Source organism: Nicotiana attenuata, chromosome 7 (genome assembly GCF_001879085.1).
Source record: "Nicotiana attenuata strain UT chromosome 7, NIATTr2, whole genome shotgun sequence".
NCBI lineage: Eukaryota > Viridiplantae > Streptophyta > Magnoliopsida > Solanales > Solanaceae > Nicotiana > Nicotiana attenuata.
In genome coordinates this window covers 52,039,941-52,065,169 of record NC_031995.1, presented here as the reverse complement: position 1 = coordinate 52,065,169, position 25,229 = coordinate 52,039,941, and the positions used below count along the sequence as shown (strand labels likewise).

General features: G+C 40.7%; 1 pseudogene; it reads right to left on the bottom strand.

Moving 5' to 3' along the window:
* The window catches only part of LOC109230038, a 22,593-nt pseudogene extending 3,372 nt beyond the window's left edge, over positions 1-19,221 (bottom strand).

Genomic DNA, 25,229 nt, shown 5'->3' with positions numbered 1-25,229 from the left:
TTTTGCCATTTAAGCCGTTGCCAACGGATAGGTTTTAAAAAAAAAAAAAACTGGCGGGACGCGGGACGGGACGCAGGACGGGACGGGACGGGACGAGACGGGACGAAACGGGACGAAACGGGACGGGACAAACGGGACGAAATGGCCGTCCCGTCCCATCCCGTGTCCCGTTTAACATTGGCCCATCCCATTTAACTTGAAGCGGGACGGGATGGGACGGGACGGGCCGGCCCGTCCCGTTGGACAGCCATATTTAAGCCCATGAGTTTTTGGGACCAGTAACCATGAGCAATGAGGACCCTATCAAGGAGTTTCCTGTGGCACAGGCTCACCTCTCCTTTGTTGAGGAGATATTCTTGCTGTGTGCACCAGTACTGTTTTCCATTTGTCCTAAAGAATCATGAACACGAATTATCACGCTATTATTAAACATACGAAACAAACTTAATTTTCAAAATAAAATCAAGCAAGATCGATCGTGCCTGAGTTTTGACCGAGTCACGTTGAGGTTTGATTAAATCCAAGCGGACCGAGCCCCAAGCCAGCTTGGCTCTTTGCCTTGACCTAATCAAGAGGATAACTTATACAAGTAACTTCATTTCCCTTTTTTCTTTCAAGCTTATTCATAGAATAAAAAGGCAGCCCGGTGCACGAAGTATTCCGCGTTTATGCAGGATCCGGGAAAGGGCCGCACCCTAAAAAGGTGTGACGTAGGCACCTTATTCATAGAATATTTTTTCAATTATTGTTGGAGATAGAAAAAAGACTTAACATAAAACTTGAGATGCAATATACAAGTATGGTCATAATGCCAAAATCAGATGATTCTTTTTAGCTGCAAAGATCATCTTATTTACCTGTTTAAGGAAGCAACAAATGGAAACTTCAGACTAGTAAGACTCCTATTGCGGCCAAACGCACACGCAAGTATACGCAGTCGTCAAGTAATAAAGTGACTAAAAGTCGGATGTCGATCCCACGAGGACTTGTGATTAACTATTAACTAAATTAGACTATCCTAATTATCTAAACAAGAATTAAACTTAGAAGTATTTGATTCTAAACTAATTAAATAGAAATATAAATAATGAACTTTAAACAGAGGAAGAGCAGATTTTTATGATATCAATGTAATGAAAACGATCTAGGGTTATGGGCTGTCTAACATTCCTATTGTATTCTTCAATTGAATTGACTAACTAATTTATTGAGTTTATTGGTTGACAGGGTTAATATTGCTCATAAGAATCTGTCGAGTTCTTACTCGCCTATTCAAGCTAACCTAACACCTATATGTCTATGGAGTTAAAATCAACAAGAACACATTTATAATTCCTGTAATTCAACCAAGCAAGGCAATTAGGTATATGTCTATCCTAATTGCGAATCTGTTCCCCGATGCCCAAGTTCAAGAACTTGCTCTACTCAATCCTATATGCAATCTAGAATTCCCACTTTCGAGTTCAACTCTAGATTCGTAGATAGTATTCAATTGGTGATCAAGCAATCAAATAATTAAGTGCAGGATTGAATAAATAAACCAATATAATAAACTAAGAAATAAAAATCAATATTCGAATAACAATAGTCATGAAAGAACCACAACCCTAGAACGTGAAGTTTAGCTCCACATAGACATGATAGCAAAACAACAATTCATACAAAGAAACATAAAAATTACTAAGTTTGGTGGAAGAAAAAATGAAACCCGGCCTCCACGGCGGCTCTGTGCTTGTGTTTTTCTCTAAAAAACGTCCTCCGTCCAAAAATTGCTCTAAAAAACGCTCTCCTATGTATATATACCAAGTAGGGTTAGACCCAAACAATTATACCTTCTCCAATGTGAAAAAGGACACTTTTTCCGGGCTTAACTAGCGCTGCAGTGCATTTGACCGCGCATCTGGGCGCGCTAATTGGCTGACTTTCTGTTTCTGGGCGCGCTAAAACTAGCACGATCGCACATCTGGGCATTTTTCACCCTGTTCCGTTCCGAATTTGGAAAAACGTAAAACATGAAAGTTGTAGCCCTTTGAGTTAGCTTTCCAACCATATATTGTGGAGCCAAAATGGAGTTCTGAGAGAAAAGTTATGTCTATTTTACTAGACAGTACGCAATCTGCCTACTGGAGTCTTCGTTCGCTCTAACTATCATCCGTTGACCCCCAAACACGATCCCGGCTTAATTCCTTGAACTTTTACTCAAACTTTAAAGCTCCAAATCACTTGAATTCATTCCATAGCATCTATATAGCTCGAAATCACTCCTACAAGGCATAAAACATACAATTAGTGCAAAACACTAGCGATTAAAGCTCAAACTTAATTAAAGTGCAGTAAATTAGAGTGTAATAATCGACTAAAATACGTAATTATAGCCTATCATCAACTCCTCACAATTCACATTTTTAAATGTGGAAACAATTAACTAGCTAAGTGAGAAAAGAAGCCTAAGATAGAAACAACAACAACAATGACCCAGTGAAATCCCACTAGTGGGGTCTGGAAAGGGTAGTGTTTACACAGATCTCGGGGGTAGAGAGCCTAAGATAGACGAAACAGGTGGGAAAATATTAAGAGTAGTCGAGATGCAAGAGAACTACAGTTTTGTACCTTTAAATCGACATAGGTTCTGTGTTTGGCATTATCAAAAGCTCGCATTTTGACATCACGCCACCTATAAAGTTAATTACATAAAGGGGACACAAGATTATTAAAGTCGGCATTTCCATACAACTATTCAGATGATAACAACTTAAGCGAGTATAACTCATTTATGCTGCTGTGTGCTCTACACAGTTCAGTGATGTGGTTTTAATAAGTATACCTTCCAGTTCCAAGCTTCTCAACAGCTTGAACAAGTGCTTCCACTTCATAAACAGAAAAAGGTCTGTGGATTCGAAGTTGTGCGGTTTCAGATCGCTTGGGCTTTCGCATTGGAACTGCAGCCAAAGCTTCTGCATTCACTGCATCAACCGGAACCAATGCTCTTGAATCTGCAGCATCGGCATCAGGAGGGGATGGAGCTGAATCATGATCGCTTTCAATGAAGTTATAATTCAGACTTGGTTCTGGATGATCTGAGAAGGCATTATATGTCCCCTGTCGTATGCCATTACAAATTACAGTAGGCGTAGGCGGGCCCCTGCTACGAAGTATAGGACAGAATAATCAACACTTTTGCTTCTAGACAGTTTTAGCAAGAGTGTGTTTCCAACAACAACAACAACAACTACGCCTCAGTCCCGAGCAGAGTTGGGGTCCGCGATATGAATTCTCACTTCTTTCTTTAAGCTAAACACATAACATCATCATGCCAACGAAAAAAAAATACTCTTTCCGTTCCATTTTATGTGAACCTATTTCCTTTTGGTCCGTTCCAAAAAGAATGAACTCTTTCTAAATTTGGTAACAATTTAGCTTAAACTTAGAACTCTACCCTTAATGAGAGGCTTTTATAACCACACAAATACTCTGGGCCCCATTTGGATTGTTTAGGACCACAAATTCCAAAAGTCTTCATTTTTTTCTTAAACTCCGTGTCCAGTCAAACAGATTCACATAAATTGGAACGGAGGGAGTAGTAGTAGTGAAAATAAGTTAATATATATATATATATATATATATATATATATATATATATATATATATATATAGATAATAGTAATAATAATGAATAAATAAATAATAGTAATAGTATTAAAAGTTCTCTAACAAATCCAACCTGGATTGAAAATATAACCACCTGTGCAGTTTCCACTAAAAAGAACAGCAGATATAGAAAGCAGTTGGAGATTTTAACTACATCACTACGGCATGTACGCATTTGCAAATATAACTCATTGGTAAACTGAACGCGGCACCAGCCTCATAGAATCACAATCCTACAGCTAATTGACTACCAAATTAAACTAGTAAAAGACCGAAACTTAAGACCACAATGTAACTAACGCCAATCGGAGCTCATTGAGCATATGAGATACCTTGTTAGTGGTTGAGGTGTGTCACAAGGAAGTACACGAGAATGGCTTTCTGGACCTAGAGTTGAGGAAGCTCGAGAGGGCTTAGGCTCCAGGTAAAACCGAAAGCATCAAGTTTGTCATCATGAGAAATTCCAGCCTGCAATAGGGTCTTGTTGTCATCTCTAACCTTCTTACCCTAAAAAACTACACCAATGTGCAGCCCACCGCCAAGTATCGCAGTCACTGCTTCCATTACGGTCCTCTGCGGAAGAATATTAAAAGCATAAAGAGTGAATTTCTGTGTTGGAATCTGGAAAAAACCAAGTAGTCTCAAGAATCCCTGCTGTACGAAGCATCCGCTGGCACTTATCCAAGAAACCCTGGGCATCCTCGCCCTCTGCACCGCTGAATGTCGGAGGCTGGAGTCTACCAAACCTCTCAAGTCGACGCTGCTCATCATCCGGCATAACTGGCACTACAAACTCCTGAGCTGGTACAACCGGCTGGGCTGGAGGTGCCCCCGGCGTCTGAAGTCCCTGCACTACCTGCTCAGGTGTGCGAGCGGCGGGAGTCTGATTGCCTCCTCCGGCCTGTGAAGTAGTTGCGGCTGTAGTGGCTGAAACCGCTTGAGCCAGGCCAGTGCAAACTGATAAGATCTGTGCCAAGGCCTCCTGAAGACCCGAAATCACGATGGGCACAACTGGTGCCTCCTGGACTGGTGCTGCTGGAGCATCCATAGCTGGAGCCTGATCCTGAGCTAGGGCAGCTGGTGGATCTGCAGGTGCTGCCCTCGCTGCTCTGCCTCTGCCACGACCACGATCGCGTCCACGGCCTCTGGTGGCCTCAGCTGGTGGCACCGGTGGTCGTCCACCCCGTCCGGTAGCTCATGTCCTCACCATCTGTGAGAGAATAGAATAGCAGAAGTTTAGTACTTGGATCAACAAGTTCGCACGACAAGAATTTCAAGAATATGAAGTTTTTCCTAAAGGTCCTACAGCCTCTCGAGGATAAATACAGACGTCTCCGTACCGATCCGCGAGACTCTACTAAACCTGCTCATGACTCGTGAGACCTATGTAACCTAGGCTCTGATACCAACTTGTCACGACCCTAACCCCGAACCCAGTCGTGATGACGCCTCTCGTGAAGACAAGGCCAGCCAGTTTGACCCAAATCATCTTTTAAACAGTTAATCAACACAAATAAATAGTCTAAACATGGTTTAATAATACTGAATAGCGGAAATATAGATAACAATGCGGAAACCAACCCGACACAGCCCTAACTGAGGTGTCACAAGTGATGAGCATCTATAAACTATGATACAAGTCTGCTAAATCCAATATCTAGTACAAATGTTTGAAGGACATAGAAATGACAAGATAGTAGAGACACGGGGCTGCGGACGTCAACAGCTACCTCGTAATCTCCGAAAACTGCCTGGAACTGGAGGAATCAACACTCAGGAGCGGAACCAACAACGCTTGAATCTGCACATATGGTGCAGGGAGTAATGTGAGTACTCCGACCCAGTGAGTAACAAATATAAATAATGACTGAAGGTAAGAAAACACGTAAAGCACAAGGCATTCCATAATGAAGCAGTAAAACATCATTTAAAAACAGTAAATCAGTGAAAAATCAAGTAAAATCTCCTTTCGACAGGTAAACGGGTAATTGACAAGTGAATAATGTAAAGTAAACATATAGAAGTTCGCCCCTCGGGCTAAATCTCAGTACAGTACCAGCCCCTCGGGCTCAATCTCACATCACAAATGGGTACCCGCGCTCACTGGGGGTATACAGACTCCTGGAGGGGCCCCTTACGGCCCAAGCGCGATAACAAGCCGTCTCGTGGCATCAAATCTAGGCCCTCAGACTCATATCAATCAAGCCACCTCGTGGCGTATATATCTCAGGCCCTCGGCCTCAAACCAGTATCAGTGTTTCCTCACAATATAGGCCCTCGGCCTTACTCAGTCCACAAATCATCACAAGCCCCTCGAGCAATAGTAAAACAATGTTTTTCAGCCCAAACATCATTTAGAATATCATTTAAGTCTTAAAAACTAAGAAAGAATGGCTGAATAGTAAAACAGTGGAAATTATCATGACTGAGTTCAAGTAATAAGTCAAAACAGTGAGAAAATAGTCATAAAAATCCTCGAAGGGTTCAAATAGTTGGCACGAAGCCCAAATATGGCATTCAGCCCAAATCATGATGATAGCAAATAAGTCTCAGTCAAATACGTGGTAAAATCATCAATCGGGACGGACCAAGTCACAATCCCCAATAGTATACGACCCCACGCTCGTCATCAAGCGCGTGTCTCACCTCAATATAGCACTACGATGTGCAAAATTCGGGGTTTCAAACCCTCAGAGAATCATTTACAACCATTACTCACCTCGAACCGGTTAAATCTCTAGCTCGCGATGCCATTGTCCCTCGAATCGACCTCCACGCGCGTCGAATCTATCCAAAATCATAACGAGGACATCAAAATATGCCAAGGGAACAAAGCCCAAGCGAAGACAATCAATAAAGGGCACAAATCCCGAAATTAGCAAAACCCGAGCCCCGGGCCCACTTCTCAAAACTTAGAAATTTTCACATCAACGAGTTCCTTATCTTCCCACGAGTTTATACATATGAAAAGTTCTCAAATCCGACCCCAAATGGTCCTCCAAATCCCCAATTAAAAGTCCAAAATTCCAAGCCCTAATTCTTCCATTTTTAGCTTAAGTTTCCATGATTTTCTAGGTGGATTTCACAATAGAATCAAGTTTTAAGTCCGAAATTCTTACCTCCAAACGTTTCCCCTTGAATCCCTCTTCAATCTCCTTGAAAAAGCTCCCAAAAAGACCAACTATGGAGGAAATGAGCCCCAAAATCGCGGATGAAACGAATTAAAAACATTCTGCCCAGGCCTGACTTTCCTTCTTCACGAACGCGGTCAAACCCTCGCGTTCGCGAAGCACAAACTCGCGTTGACCAATTTTTCCTCTATGCGAACGCGTAAAACCCATCGCGGACGCGATGCTTCCTCCACCTAAACCTTCGCGAACGCGCTCACCCCTACGCGAACTCGATGAACAATTGACCTTGAACCCCTTAGACCCAAATTACTCTACGCGATCGCGAAGTCCTTCTCGCGGACGCGATGCACTGCTTCCCAACCTTCCGCGAACGCGAAGCCCCTCTCGCGAACACGAAGTCTTAATTCCTGGCCTTCCTCAATCCTTCTACGCGATCGCGGGACATCCTACGCGATCGCGAAGGGCAAATTCTCTGCAACACTGAACCTGCAATTTCTACTACCTTTCAACTTCCAAAATGATCCGAATGACCACCCGAAACTCACCCGAGGCCCCCGGGACCTCAACCAAAGGCACCAACACATCCTAGAACCTTATTCAAACTTGTTCCAATCATCAAAACACCTCAAACAACATCAAATCACCCAAAATACATCGGATTCAAGCCTAAGTTTCTAAAATATTCCGAAATACGCTTTTGATCAAAAACCCAACCAAACCACGTCCAAATGACCTAAAATTTTGCACACACATCCCAAATGACATAACAAAGCTACTGCAACTCTCGGAATTCCATTCGGACCCTCATATCAAAATCTCGCCTATCAATCGGAAATCGCCAAAATATCAACTTCGCCAATGCAAGCCTAAATCTTCTCTACACCTCCAAAACCAATTCCGATCACACTCCTAAGTCATAAATCACCTCCCGAAGCTAACCGAACCATCGGAACTCACATTCGAGCCCTCTAGCACATAAGTCAACATCCGGTTGACTTTTCCAACTTAAGCCTTCTTAAAAGAGACTAAGTGTCCCAAATCTTATCAAAATCATTCCGAACTCGATCCGGCCAACCCGATACCACAAAACACGGATAACGAAGCATAAAGAAGCTGAAATAGGGAAAATGAAGCGGTAACTCATGAGACGACTGGCCGGGTCGTCACAGTCATGATGGCGCCTAACACCATTGCCGGGCAAGCCAACGCGGAAAATACTAAATAATTTCTCATTTACTTTTACCAAAATAATTGTATTAATTCCTTAAGTTAAAGTAAAAACCAGAAATGATCAGTAAGGTGCCAAAAATAATCATACAACCCCAAAATAATAGTCTACTAACGTGTGTGCCAAGACCTGGTGTCACAAGTTGTGGGCAACTAGTAGAATATACAAAAGAATCAATCTATCCTACTGTCCGAAATAGAATAGACAGCAAAAATAAATAAGAGACTCCTTCAAGCTGCTGAACGGCATGGGAAGGGAAGCAGCTCACCATAGAAGTCTCGAAATTTGCTCAGGGATGCGCACTAGACTGATAGCCAGAGATACCTGCCTCAGATCCTGTACAATTAAGTACAGAAGTGTAGTATGAGTACATAAATAATATGCACCCAGTAAGTATCCCGTCTAATCTCGAAGAAGTAGAGATGAGAGGTCGACCTGATACTTACTAGGGTCAAATAATATGAGAAAGAATTTATACTAAGCATGGATAGCACAATTAATTAGCATTTATGGCAAGGAATAATAGTTCTTTTTCCAGATAATATCATAGGTATCCATTTACATTTCAAGGCATATACGAAGTTCAGTCCGCAGAAAAATACTAAGTAAGGCATGCGCAAGTAACACCGAGGGTCGTACGGCCCGATCCAACATAAAAGTAAATTGTGCACTGCCGATGGTCGAACGGCACGAACCATAGGTGCATCTATTACCCCGCTCGCGAATCACACGTGCGACGCGGTAAAATATAAATAATCTCAACAACAAGCAGACAATAGTGTATATCTGAGAAGCAGTTATTCACAGAAATATTCAATTTCTCTTTAAAAGGCCAAGGCAGATAAGGTTCCTCTTGCTAGTCTCTTTTACTTTAATCGACATAATTTATACGAATCCGAACTAAACATCAAGTTACAAGAATATCACATAGAGCATGCTTTTGGGTCCTAGACTACCCGGACTTAGCATAATAGTAGCTACGCACAGACTCTTGTCACCTCGTTCGTACGTAGCCCCCACAAATAGAAGCACATAGCCAATTATTTCACATATGGGGACAATTCCCTCTTACAAGTTTAGAAAGGAGACTTACCTCGCTCCAAGTATACTTCCAAATGCCAAGAACGAGCCCAAACTCTTAATTTGGAGACGAACGATCCAAAACTAGTTAAATGAGTAGGAACTAGTCAATATAAACTCACAAGATCGTATTCTAGTTATTCAAGCAATTTCCCAACCCTCAACACAAGGTTCCTAAAATCCGACCCCGGGCCCACGTGCCTGGATTCCGAAATTTCTCGAAGGAAGTTGTTTTCTCTAACCTAAGGATCAATAATATATGATTCATAATTCATTTCATAACAAATTTCGTGGTTAAATCTAACTTTTGTCAAAACCCTAGGTTTTGCTGTAACCCCTTGATTTTACCTAAATTATAATGTTTAATCTACCTAAGACACAAGTATTAAACTAAGAATAGGTGGGATAAACTTACCTCAAGATTCTAGGTGGAAGTCTTCTCTCAAAAGCTCCCAAAATCGCCAATAGAGGAGTGAAAAGTGGCAAAAAATGACTTAGAACCCGTATTAAATGAAGCTCACTGCTTCAGCGATTTCCGCATTTGCGGTCCCGCTTTTGCGAGAAATCGGACGCACCTGCGGAACCAGCCAAGCGGGATGCGAGCGCTTCTGCGGTCTCGAAGCCGCTTCTACAGAGCCGCTTCTATGGCTTGGGAGCCGCTTCCGCGGTTCTGATCTGGCCTACCCTGGGCCGCATCTGCGATAGGTGGATCGCTTCTGCGGTCTCGCACCTGCGGTAGACCAACCGCAGGTGCGGTTATGACAGAAGTAGATGCTTCAACACTTCTCAACATTTCCCACTTCACTCGAGCCTCGTCCGATTGACGGTCGGGGCTCTCAGGCCTCGCCCGAACATACCCACAAGTTTGAAATCATGAAACAGACCTACTCGATCCTTCGGAACGCCCGAAACAACGCTAAATCTAAGAATCACCCCTTAAAACCAATTGAATCAAACTTATGAACTTCAAGTTCTTAATTTTCCTCTAACGAGCCGAAACGCCCTTAAACTACTCGGATTGACACCAATTTTTGCGAGCAAGTCTTAAATGTTATTTTGGACCTGTACTGGGCTCCGGAACCAACAGACGAGCTCGATACCAACTTGATAAATCATTAATTAGTTTCTTTAAATCCTTAGAATTTCAGTTTAACAATTTCTAATAAAAATTTATTACTCGGTCTAGGGACCTCGGAATTCGATTCCGAGCATACGCCCGGTCCCATATTTTTCTACGGACCCTCCGGGACCGTCAAATTACGAACCCGGGTCCGTTTGCTCAAAATATTGACCAAAGTCAAACTTAGCCTTTTAAGAAAATCCTAAGGAATCAAATGAGCATATTTCAACCCAAACTCTTTCAAATCCCAAACCAACCATCCCCGCAAGTCGTAAATTAGTTAAAGCAAGCGCGGGAAGTTTTATTTAAGGGAACGGGTTCTAAAAGGCAAAACGACCAGTCGGGTCGTTACATGAGTTATCGATCTCAACCAAATATCATGCATCTGCATAACCAATTAATGCTAACTTCGATTCATTTGAATAACATAAACCCATATTAATGGTCCTTCGGAGGTATCTGAATAGATGCTTAATACCTTTCCAATGTCTTTGGGGAAGAACTAAATCTTGCTAATAAGCTTACTGAGAAAGCTATATCTGGTCGAGAATTATGACAAGATACGTTAATGCCCCAATTGCACTAAGATATGATATTTTGACACCAAAAAGCTCTTCACATTTTCATGAGGTAGGAGTGGATCTTTACTTATATCAAGTGATCTCACAACCATCGAGGTATTTAATGGATGTGCTTTATCCATATAGAATCTCTTTAAAATCTTTTCAGTGTATGCTAATTGATGGACAAAAATTTTATCTTTCATATACTCAATTTGTAGAACAAGACAAAATTTTGTCTTTCCAAGATCTTTCATTTCAAATTCTTTCTTTAAAAAGTCTACTGCTTTAGGAAATTCTCCAGGAGTTCCAATGGTATTTAAATCATCAACATACACATCGATTATAACAAATTTAGATCTAGATCTTTTTATAAAAACACAAGGACAAATTGAATCATTCTTGTACCATTCTTTCAATAGGTACTCACTCAGGCGATTATACCACATGCACCTGATTGTTTCAATCCATATAAGAATTTTTGAAGCTTTATTTAATAAATTTCTTGAAAACCTTAATATGTTTCAGAACAATTTAAATCCTTCAATGATTTTCATTATACGCATATCAAGTTTTTCATGTATTTTCAGATTAAAACCTGAAATGACTACATCCACCACAGGAAAATATGTCTCTATATAATTAATGCCAGAATATTTATAAATCTTTTTTTTGCACAAGTCGTCTTTATGTCTATCAACTTGACCTTTTTCGCACAAGAATACCTCCACTTGCTTTATACTTTCAGGTGTTGGGACTATCCGTCCAACTTTATTTTTTCAGGTGAAGTCATTTTTCATTGCGTATTTTTCATTTGGCCAATCATTTATCTGTTCAAATTTCATGATAGATTTGAGCTCAAGATCCTCGTCAATATTAATAATATTGAGCGCTACATTATATTAACAATATCGTCGACAATCATTTTATATCGGTTCCATTATTACCCAATAAAGACATAACTTATTCAGATCTCTTTATCTAATTATTTTCATGTACCTGAGCCTCTCCCATGATGTCGTATAAAGTGTTATGTCGTGATGCTCTTCTAGAGCACTTGCCTCCTTATTATGACCATCTTGAATATTTGTTCATCTCCTTCTTCAAGGAGTTTTACTTTGGAACCGATCTATTATGCTTCATGCATGCCATAGACTCTGTTCATTATGAACTTTATTTTATTTGGAGCATTAGCAGCTAAAATATGACATTTAACTTTGGGTCAGCAAATGCACCTGGCAATATAAATGCATTATCACTTGAATTTCAAGTATACATTTTCTTGTACGAGGATCTAGGTATACTCATATTAATTCATTCTATGTATTACTTTTTCAACTGCTCGTTTTCTCCCCTAATGCTGGGATCACCAACACATATCCCCAACCTTCTTTGGAGACTCATCTTTGAGCATTGTGGTAGAATAATTAAATTATATAGCACATTCATATTTCTAGATGGAAATTATTTGGTTCCTGACCTTGAACCAAACCAATTGTGATGGGGAGACCTTATCATAATTTGGCTAGATGCGTACAAATGTTGTTTTATATTAAATAATACATCACATACCAAATTTTATTTTGGCAGTTTTGTTCTCATAACCAATGGTTTAGCTATAATTGGAGGCATACAATTTTTGCTAAACCAACTTGGATTTATACTAGTATTATTAAGATAAATCATCACAATTTATATTCTGGAACTGTGCTCTAATAATTTGAGCAAACAATCTGGCAAAAGTCAAACTGCAAGTTGATAATAAATGCACATGTGACCATAGAATAGATGCATCTATTAAAATCATCTAATAGTAAACGGTCCACATGGCAGGTGACTGGGCCCATATATTTATCACCTTTTATTCGTTCCATAAATCAAGGGATTCAATCTCAACCTTAACTAGTATATCATGAGAATAAGCAGCATAAGAGAATTCTTGAAGAATCTTCTATTACTTCAATATATGCCAATGTAATTCTCAATTAACTTTTCGCATCATAATTGAATCGGGATGGTCAACCGATCATACCAACTAATATTTGTTTCAGTAAACCTCTAGTTTACTTATGCCATATGTTTCCAGCATCATGCTTATATTTGTGAAGTACAAATAGAAAGACAATTGGGTAACCTTTCATATTTACCCGGTATGATTATAGAAATATAAAGATACTCAATCTTTCTTTCATTTATAGTCTCAATATGCCAACCACTTTGACTTATACATTTGAAACTCAAAAAGTTTCTTTTAAGACTTTACAATATCAATGTTATGAATAATTTTATTCATCCGGGTAATAACAAATTAGTTTTTCCGGAGCTCTTAATAATTTTTGTACTACAAGATCTTTTGTCATACTATTCAAATGGTAAATGTCTCCTTCACAGAAAAAATTATATCATAATAAATTGTCATTGTCAAAATCATCATAAGCAAAATTATTTTTTGGTTTAATTTTTTCTTTAATAACTTTTTATAAGGAATGACAAAATAATTTTTTTTGGTGTACCACATGTATACGACCAATGATATATTCATGTAACTACACAATAATATTTATTCTCTTTATTTCACTCAAACCTTCCTTAGAGGTGAGTTGTATGGCATTCGTCCAATCATGCATTGCATGTCTTTATTCATTACTTTTATCACATATTGCCACATTTACCTTTAGGAATAGGTCTGCATTCTCAATGCTTATCACAAGTCACTTTCTCTTCGAGGAATGGATCATAATCAACGGCTTGCTTTATTATTTTTCATACCAATTTAATGGTAAACATTGCCTTCACATTTTGAAGGACTATTCTGAGAACCCTTATTGTTACATTTATCATAATGATGACTATTATTATTTTAGTCTTTGGCACACCCACGTTCATTGGCCAACCACTTGTCTTCATTTAGACTTATTATGCACCGCTATCATATTCACGTCAAGAATGGAGCAAATCAAGTGGGACAATCTTCATGCCTTTTCACAAAAAACACATTATTTTTCTTTAGTCATCATTATATTATCAATATGGTGCATTGAGACTCAAACCCAATGTTTTACTCATATAAAAGCGTCTTAAGACATAATGCTTTTGGACTTAAACCCAACATTTTATAATCATCATACACAAAGAACCCAATGTCTCAAAATCTCTTTTAAAATATTGCTACTTCATGAGCAATTCCGAAATATATATACAGAAAATATTTTTGTAACTTATCTTCAATAAGTAAATATAGCAAGCCCATAAACATATTATCACTTTTGATGGTAGACATAGACATATTCTGTTGTAATATAGAAAGATTTAAAGTAGCATTGCCACTTTTAATGGTCATAATATCTATCGCAAATCTACCAATAATTGCAAGGCTCATTTGTTTTCTTTACTCATATTTTAATGCTAGGATCATTGTATGCAACAGAATGCTCAAAAGTACTACAAATTTAAATCATAGTATTATGTCAATTATGCCAAAAGTACACTAGAAAAAATATCAAAATATTAAAGTTTCAAGAGTAACTTTAAAATATGAAACAGAAAGGATGTTAGAACATGTAAAATATTAGCAAAAATAATATTCTGTCACACCAATATTTTAAGTCATGTGATAACATTGTGTCTACACTGTTTGTTTGTGCTATGTATGCATAGTATTCACATGATTCTTGATATGTAAATATAGAGAAATCAAACAGGCTAGAGATTGATGTGGTTAGACTACTAACATCAAAGTGACATCAAAATATAAAATTGAATTGATATACACATTATCATTATAGACATAATAATGGGTAAATATTTTGGCATGCGATTCCTAAGGCAGCTTAGAAAAAATATAAATAGACAGAGAGCAATACCTTGAAGCATTATAAAAGGATTACTGCAAATTCATATCTTCTCCCACAGAGTAGTTTTCGTGAACAACAATTAGCTAATTAGTAGCATATACCTTTTGGTTTCTTTGCAAGCTAAATCGGAAAAGAAAACTAGTTCAACTTATTTAGGAAAACAACAGACTTCGCTTAATCGGATAATCTCAAATTGGTTAGAGATTCGTGCTGATAACGTGTTATGAAATAAAAGAAATATATCAAAATCTGAACAAGAAATAGAGATAGAAAGAAGGAGCTTATTGTCACGACCCGAAAACCAACCCGGGCGTGATGGCGCCTATCGTGAAACTAGGCTAGCCGACACAATTCCCGAATTAACCATTATTCAATAAAAGTCATTTTTAAGCCTTTAATTAACCAAATATCTCATAATGTAAGTTTAAATGAATAGTGCAAAATAAATACACAGGCCCGACTTCGGGGTGTCACAAGTCACGAGCATCTACTAAGGTCTGAATACAATGAAGAGTCTGAAATATACTAAAAACAATCTAAGGAAGACAAGAGGGAGAAGAGCAGGGCTGCGAACGTAGGGCAGCTACTTTGCTAACTTCGATGACTCTGCCACTAAGCAATCAACACCCGCTACAGGGTTCAGAAATACCTGAATCTGCACACAAGGTGCAGGGAGTAATGTGAGTATGCCAACTCAGTAAGTAATAAAAGTAGTGAAAGCTGAGCAGTAAAAAAATACGTAAACCACGTCATAACGCTACAGCAAATACAGTAAATTTCCAAAACAGTACAGAAATTATTTACTTCGTAAATCAAGCTCAGTTTCAGTAAAACCTTTTAAAACAACTTTTAATAGTTTCAAACGAGTGATAAAACAATGAGTAAAATGATAGAAACGTAAACAGCCCCTCGGGCAAAACATGTACCATACACCGCCCCTCAGGCAAAGTATCAACAGAACCAGCCCCTCGGGCTACCTCACAATCACTCGTAATCAGCCCCTCGGACAATATCACATCTCACACTGGGTACCCGCGCTCACTGGGGGTGTTCAGACTCCGGAGAGGCTCCTACAGCCCAAGCGCTATACAAGCCATCTCGTGGCATAATCAAACTGCCCCTCAGCCTCATCACAAGCCACCTCCTGGCATAACAAATCAGGCCCTCGGCCCCATAATCATGAATCAGTACAACACTGCTGCGGCGCACAGCCCGATCCCATAATATCCTCATAACACAGGCCATCGACCTCACTCAGTCAGAAATCTCTCAAGTTACTCGGGCAACAGTAAAACATGATGCTCAGCCCAAAATATCATTTAAAATATCAAAACGGAGTAAATATGACTGAGTTATGAAAACAGTAAAATACAACATGACTGAGTATAAATATAAAGTCAAAACAGTAAGGAATGGTAGTAAAAATCCCCTAAGGGTCCAAAACAGTTGGACCCGAGGCCTAAATATGGCATTCAGCCCAAAACATGATAATACTTCCCAAAACACAATGATATCAAACAGTTTTCAATCAAATACGTGACTTAACAGTCATACGGGACGGACTAAGTCTCAATACCCAATGGTGCACGACCCCACGCTCGTCATCTAGCGCGTGCGTCACCTCAAAGTAGCACAACGATGTGAAATCCGGGGTTTCATACCCTCAGGACAACATTTACAATCATTACTTACCTTAATCCGGTCCAAACTCTAGCCCGCGATGCCTGTGCCTCTCGACTCAGCCTCCGAGTTCTCCAAATCTAACCAAAAATAGATTCATACCATCAAAATATGCTAAGGGAATAAAGCCCGCTCGAAAATAACCAATTTACACCAAGAATCCCGAAATTGGCCAAACCCGACCCCCGGGCCCACATCTCGGAATCTGATAAAAATTACATTAATAGAATCCTTATCCTCCCACGAGTCCATACATACCAAGAACATCAAAATCGGACCTCAAATGACCCCTCAAATCCTCAATTTACACTCTCCAATTTCAAGCCCTAATTCCCCAATTTTAGGCTTTAAATCCCACTAATTTCATGTTTAAACAATAAGAATCAACATAGGATCGAGTATTGAGTTCAAAAATCTTACCTCCAAGTGTTTCCCTTCGATTCCCTCTTCAATCCTTCTCAAAAAGCTCCAAAGTCGCTCAACAATGGAGGAAATAGACCAAAAATCTCGAAAACCACTTTTAAAATATTCTGCCCAGGGATTATTTTCCTTCTTCGCAAACGCGGTCAAAGCCTCGCGTTCGCGAAGCACAAAAAATCTTTGACCAATTATTCCTCTTTCGTGAACGAGACCTTCTTCACGCGAACGCAAAGCCTCCGCTGACCAAGCCATTGCAAACGTGACCATTTCTACGCGAACGCGATGCACAAACCCCTGGGATCCCAGCTGCTCCACTTTACCCTACGCGAACGCGACTCCTCTCACGCATTCGCGATTCGCTGGAAATCAAACCTACGTGAACGCGACCCCAGACTCGCGAACGCGAAGAACATATTCTCCTCCAGACCTAGCTCCTCTTTGCGAACGCGGAACAATCTTTGCGAACACGAAGATCAAATTCTTCTGCAACAAAAACCAGCAAAATCTGCAACTTTCCAAACCAAAAATTGGTCCGTTAACCACGCGAAACTCACCCGAGGCCCTCGGGGCCTCAACCAAACATGCCAACATATCCCATATCATCATTCAAACTTGTTCCAACCTTCGGAACCCTCAAAACAACATCAAAACATCAAATCAACCACAGATTCAAGCCTAAGAACTCCAAAAACTTCCGAATTTTGATTTCGATCAAAAAGTCTATCAAACCTCGCCCGAATGACCTGAAATTTTGCACACACATCCCACATGACACAACGGACCTACTGTAATTTCCAAAATTCCATTCCGACCCTTATATCAAAATCTTTGCTGCCAACCGGAAATGCCAAAATTCTAATTTCACCAATTCAAGCCTAAATCTACCACGGACCTCCAAAATACATTCCGGACGCGCTCCCAAGTCCAAAATCACCTAACGGAGATAATCAAATCATAAAAATCCAAATCCGAGATTGAATACTAAAAAGTCAAAACTTGGTCAAACATTTCAAATTTTAAGCTTCAAATTGAAAACTGTTCTTCCAAATCCATTCCGATTACCCTGAAAACCAAAACCGACGATTTACATAAGTCATAATATATCACACGGGGTTGGTCATGCCCGAGAACTGGCAAGCGAAGTGCAAAATCTCAAAACGACTGGTCGGGTCGTTACATCCTCCCCTAGTTAAACATACGTTCGTCCTCGAACGTGCCCAGAGTTGTTCCGAAAACCATCAAATCGCTGTGTAACCTTACCATGCACATACCCGGGGGTGATCCAACGTCACCCTATCTCATATAGATTCGATAACACAATGTAACTGAAATTTCGCAATCCAACCTAGCCCATAAACCTTAGAACCACACTTTCACTTCTGAAATCACCTACAAGATCAGAATCTCACATCTATACTCTGAATAAACCCGAACAAGCTGTAACAAACCATACCTGCAGCCTCGGATGCAATTACATGATATACCACATAGCTCAAACTCTCGTAGCGATAACTTCTGATCACAACAGTTTCTTAGAACAACCGAATATCGATAATAAACCTCTTATCAAATAAAGCCTCATTCCAACACTTCCATATACTGCTAATGATAAATGAAACACATAGAAAGTCATAACCATTCTTTAGATCAATCATTCCTGAAGCCACTTCTCCTTTGGCAAGGACCATATTAAATTTCTGAGCCGAACGTCGATATTATCCTTCCAACACGCTGAAACCGAATCCGTTTGTATTCATTCTAGATCCCAACGATCTCATCTAATCCAACACAACTACTCTGGTGACATGGCACATCAATACAATCTAAAGCCACAACTCGTGCAATCCGCGCACCAATAAGCAACAATTCGAGCGTACTCAAATCATGAAAAATGACTCAAATGAGAGAGCTGTACCGCAAGCTCACCAGTACCACCACACACAATGCTGAGAACCCGTCACATATTGTAGAAACAGAACACACGAATCTAACTCGAAGGTTCATACCTCCATATAACTTCGCTGCAATGCGCGACCCTATCCAAACACTGGTCCACATGAAACACCTCAAGTCACTATGCTCAAAATCGACAACCACGCGCAATTTGATGTCTTGAACCAAAGCAAATCATCATAACCACGGCGAAGAAATTGACATAATATTACACAAACCTGAAAGGACACAACCGATACGCCATCCGCCGAGCAATACCTAATACTCTTCCCGCTCGAATTCCACTGAGAGACCCCAATAAAACCGCACATGTGCCTATAACCAATAAATCCTAACGCCTCGCAACACGGAAAGGTAACTCATAGATCTCCCCAGATCATTAATAAGCTCAATAACAATCGAATCAACACATCCCTCAACAATATAAGTCGGAGTCAACCAAGCCGACTTGATGTAGAACACACATCCATATTGGCCTACTAATGAACACCTTATCAAGGAGTTCCTGAAGATTCTCCTTCAACTCATTTAACTCCGCCGGTGCCATACGATACGGTGCTGGGTACCAAATCAATACTGAAATCAACAACCTTGTCTAGCGACATGCCCGGCAGCAAGAAACATATTCGGAATATCCTTCACCACCGGAACTGAATCAATGGTTGGAGTCTCTGCACTGACATCCATTACGAAGGCCAAATAAGAAAGACAACCCTTCCTAGCCATCCGCTGGGTCTTCAAAAATGAAACTACCCTACTGGGAACATAATCCGCGAACCTCGTCACTCAATCCATGGCATTCCCGGCATAACCAATGTTGCCGTCCTAGCGCAACATCCCAGAATAACACGACATGGAGACAACCAGTCCATACCCAATATCATACCAAAATCTAGCATACTAAGCAATAAGGATCCATTCGGGTCTCCAAACCTCCAATAGTTACCACACAAAACTGATATACGCGGTCCACAACCACGACCTAACCTGTTTATGAGAACTCCCAGTCTCCAAATCCATACAGCACGTGAATCACCATATCCGATCCCAACTCTACCGTCCGAATATACAACACACCTCTAATACCCAATCATCCCACGAGAGGTACTCCTATAATTCTTCTGTGCCACCAAGCAAACTCGAATATCGGCAGTCGATCCAACAAGAGTGTCGCAATACTAATGAACTATCCTCAACTCAAACACATCGCCCTTTCTAAAATGTATAACCTCATCAAGCCACACCAATCACTGATCTCATTTATCTAGTTTTCTGAAACTGTCCATACTACCTAAGAATTTGTGACCTTCTTTCAAAACTGAACCGTGACCTTACACATGCAAATCTCAATTCTACACAACGTACCGCATATACCATACCATCCTAGGATAAACATGAGAACTTCATATCCCTTCCGAGCCACAAGCAACTACGTACTCAACTAGCCAAGAACTTTCCATTCATCCCATCTAGAAGAAAATCACTATACATCCCATGCTCCTGACGCTCGTAGAAAATATACATCTCTAACCGTGGTAGAAACCATCAAGAACTCTCAGAATTCCATTTGCACAAAACTAAACCATCAGGACTAAATCCTTCTAACTCAACCAAGCTACGTAGGCCACCAAAACCCAAGACCATTGCCGCGAAACACCTGTAGAAACTCATTACCTCGTAAGCACCCAAAGAACTAATCATATCCTTACCATGCCGATCCGGACTACTACCAAGCTATCCCATCTATCCAAGTTCCTTCGGATTTACCTTCAACTCGATACTTCTTCTCGCTATAACACCATAATCCTCGACCCAGACTCGCCACACGAGACCCAAGTATAAAGCCACACCATCCTACGATTCATAAACCGCTGACTACTCTCTCAAATATCCCTAAAAGCACCACATTTAAAATACTTTCCCCGAAGAGACTTCCTGCGAATCTGAAGCCATTACCTTCACCTTCTTGATACTGATGTGTAGAATCCATAGTGATATAGAAATACCACGAGTCTTGACACCCTCCAATGCAAACCTCAGTTTCTAGCCAAATATACAACCTGAAAATCTCCAATTATTACATGTAAAATCTTGAACCCATTAGAACCATTCTCGAGAGTCATCCACTCTACTTAAACTGCAATTAGACCGATCAAACGGACCGGATGACCTATGCTCCATTATCATTCCGACACCGCAATTCCAAAAGTTGGAGTAGCTCCGTAGTGTTGAATGTGACGTGTGTGAAATATTTCAGGTCATTTGGACGAGGTTTGATAGACTTTTTGATCGAAAGCATATTTTTAGAGTTTTGGAGTTCTTAGGTTTGAATCTGTGGGTTATTCATTGTTTCGATATTGTTTTAGGTGTTTTAAGGAATGGTATAAGTTTGGGCAGTGGTATTATACTTGTTTGTGCTTTTGGTTGAGGTCCCGGGGGCCTCGGGATGATTTCGGATGGTTGACGGAAGGATTTGGGAGTGGTTTGAAGCAGTTGAAGCTGCTGGTATCTTCATAACCGCACCTGCGGTTGGGTCCCACAGGTACGGAGCCACAAAAGCGGCATTTGACATCGCAGGAGCAGAAATGGGGAGGTTCAGCAGGAGCCGCAGAAGCGGTACCGCATCCGCGGAAGGGGAGTCGCAGGTGTGCGGAACAGGCTGAGATAGTGATTGTCGCAGATGCGACCATTGGTCCGCAAAAGCGGGACCGCAGAAGCGGGACCACAGAAGCGGATTAACTGGGCAGAAACATATAAGTACTTGCCTTCGCGAAATTTAGCCATTTTTCACCTCTTTTCAAACGCGAAGAAGCTTGGGGAGCACTTTTCAAGAGGGATTTTCAGAGGAGTTCATTGTGGTAAGGTCTTTGGTCCCTAAACTCGTTATTGGAATGCTTTTTATCAATTTAAGCATCAAAAATTAAGAAAAATCAGTGGTAATTTGTAGGTTATGGCTTGACTAATTAGAGGTCTTTGAGTGATGATTTGAGGGACAATTGAGGTGCGATTTTGGTACTTTTGGTATGACTGAACTCGAGAGAGTGTGAGGATTCTGGAAATGTAAATTTTACCCGATTTCGAGACGTGGACCTGAGGGGCGTTTTGGTCATTTTTACCTAATTTCGCGTATTAGCTTAGAATTTCTTTGTAGAATCAGTTACTTGAAGTGTTATTTACATTATAAAATTGAATTGAATAGATTCGAGCCATTTAGAGTCGAGTACTCGTGGCAAGAGCGTGGTTTTGGATTGATTTGAGGTGGTTCGAGGTAAGTGGCTTGCCTGACCTTGTGTGGGGACCTTCCCCTTAGGATTTGGTGTCACGACCCAAATCCCCTCTCTGGTCGTGATGGCGCCTCTCGTGAAGACAAGGCCAGCCAACTAACCCATATCGCCTTTTCAAAAATAGTTAAACATGAATAAGCAGTCTAAATATGATCTAATAATATTAATTAGCAGAAGTACAACCCAACATAGCCCTAATGGGGGTGTCACAAGTCACGAGCATCTATAAGAGTGTAAATACAACTACAAGGTCTAAAAATACACTGAACAGGAATAATGAACAACAGAGAGAGAAGCGGTGCTGCGAACGCTGGCAGTCACCTCGCCAAAACTCCTATAGCTCTGCCTCCAATCAGCCAAAACCCGCTACCGGGTGAATGAATACCTGCATCTGCACACGAGGTGCAGGGAGTAAAGTGAGTACTCCAACTCAGTGAGTAATAAAGGTAAATAATAACTGAGAAGTAAGAAATTACGTAAAACAAACCTTCATGTTGTATAGAGCAGTGTAAAACCCTTTTTAGAAAACAGTGAAGCTGTGAAATCCTTAGAAAAAAAACATCTTGGCTCAGTTTAAACCTCTTTTGGAAATAACTTTTTCAGCGGTTACGCAATTGAATGCAAACAATAGTGCAGATAAGCACAGAAATTCGCTCCTCGGGCAGAACACTCAGTTTTCAGATAATGCAAGGCAATCAGGTAGGTATTGCATGAAATAGCATAGACAACAAATAATGGCAGACAAATGAAATAAAGTAAACACATAGAATGGTACCGGTACCGCTGCGGCGTGGAGCCCGATCCATTTATCATCGACGCCGCTCACTAGGGGTGTGCATACTCCGGGAGGGCCCCCTTACGGCCCAAGCGCAATATCAAGCCATCTCGTGGCGTACATATCTCAGGCCCTCGGCCTCATAATCAAATTAGTATCTCACTGCTGCGGCGTGCAGCCCGATCCAAAAGTATCCTCACAACACAGGCCCTCGACCTTACTCAGTCAAAAATCACATAAGCCCCGCGGGCAACAGTAAAACATGACGCTCAGCCCAAAAATATTGTTGGCAATATCATTTCAAGTGTTATAGTAAAATAAGCTTGGTTGAGTTTTGAAAACAGTGGAAAAGACATGACTGAGTTCAAGTATAAAATCAAAACAGTGAGGAAATATCAACAACCATCCCTGAAGGGGTTCAAATAATTGGCACGAAGCCCAAATATGGCAATCAGCCCAAATCATGATGATAACAAATAATTTTCAGTCAAATATGCGGTAAAATCATCAGTCAGGACGGACCAAGTCACAATCCCCAATAGTAAAATACCCCACGCTCATCTTCCAGCGCGTGTCTCACCTCAATATAGCACTACGATGTGCAAATCCGGGGTTTCGAACCCTCAGGATATCATTTACAATCATTACTCACCTCAAACCGGCCAAAGCTCTAGCTCGCTATGCCCTTGTCTCTCAAATTGGCCTCCTCGTGCGTCGAATCTGACCAAAACCAGAACGAATACGTCATAATATGCTAAGGGAACAAAGTCCAAGCGAAAACAATCAAAAAAATATCAAAAATCCCGAAATTGGCAAAACCCGAGCCCCAGGCCCACTTCTCGAAACTCAGAAATTTTTACATCAATAGATTCCTCATCTCCCCACGAGTTCATACATATCAAACATACTAAAATCGGAGTCCAAATGACCCCTCAAATCCCCATTTAAAGGCCTCTTAAACTCAAGCCCTAATCCTCCATTTTGCCCTTTAATTCCTTCAATTACAGCCCTAAATTCATGAAATACAACCATAAAATTGAGGTTTTGGTCCAAAATTCCTTACCTTAACGAAGTCTCTTGATTTCTCTCTTCAGAATCGCCCAAAAAGCTCCAAGGTCGAAGGCAACCATGGTGAAATAACCCAAAATGGCGAAATGAAATAACATATATGGTCTGCCCAGGCCTTTCCGTATCTGCGGTCCAAAACCCGCTTCTGCGGTACCGCATATGCGGTTCTTCACTTAAAACCCAAAATTGCATCTGCGATTGAACTTCCGCATCTGCGGCTTCGCAGATGCGGCCTTCTTGACCGCTTCTGCGGTATCTGCTCACCTGACCAATTTCGCTTTTGCGATAATTCACCCGCATCTGCGGTCCCCTACCAGCAGATGCGAAAATACCAGAAGCAGCAATATTAGCTACTGCAACAAAATTCCAAATCTCTCCGTTGACCACCCGAAATCACCCCGAGGCCCCCAGGACCTCAACCAAAAGCACAAACATAACCCAATACCTTATTCAAACTTGTTCCAATCATCAAACACCTCATTTAACATCAATTCACCCAAAACACATAGGATTCAAGCTTAAGTTTCTAAAAATCTTCCGAAATACGCTTTTGATAAAAAATCCAACTAAACCACGTCCGAATGACCTGAAATTTTGCACAAACATCACAAATGACAGAACGAAGCTACAGCAAATCTCGGAATTCCATTCCGACTCCCGGATCAAAATCTCACCTATCAACCGGAAATCACCAAAACCTCTACTTCGCCAATTCAAGCCAAATTCCACTCCGGACCTCTAAAACCGATTCCGATCACGCTCCTAAGTCATAAATCACCCAACGAAGCTAACCAAATCATAGAAATTCCGATCCGAGCTCATATACAAACAAGTCAACTCTTGGTCAAACCTCTCAAATGCAAAGCTTTCAACTGAGACTCTTCTTTCAAATTCATTTCGATTTTCTGAAAACCAAAAACCAACGATCTACATCAGTCATAATACATCACACGGGGCAAGTCATGCCCGGGAACTATCGATCAAAGTGCAAAAGCTCAAAACGACCGGTCGGGTCGTTATATCCTCCCCCACTTAAACACACGTTCGTCCTCGAACGTACTCAAAGTTGTTTTAAAAGCCAACCAATAGCTGAATAACCTTACCATGCATATACCCGGGGGTGATACCACGTCACCTTATCTCGTATAGGTCTGAATACACGTAGTAGCTGAAATTACACAGTCCAATCTAGCCCATAAATCATAGAACCACATTTCCATTACTGATATCATCCACAAGACCAAAATCTCATATCTATACTCTGAATAAGCCCAAACCAGCTGTAATAACCCATACTTGCAACCTCAGGTGCAATTACATGATAAACCACATAACGTTAACGCTCGTAGCAATAACTTCTATTAACAGCAACTGTACACAACACCCAAATACCGATAGAAAAACTCTTATCAACTAAGTCTCATTCCA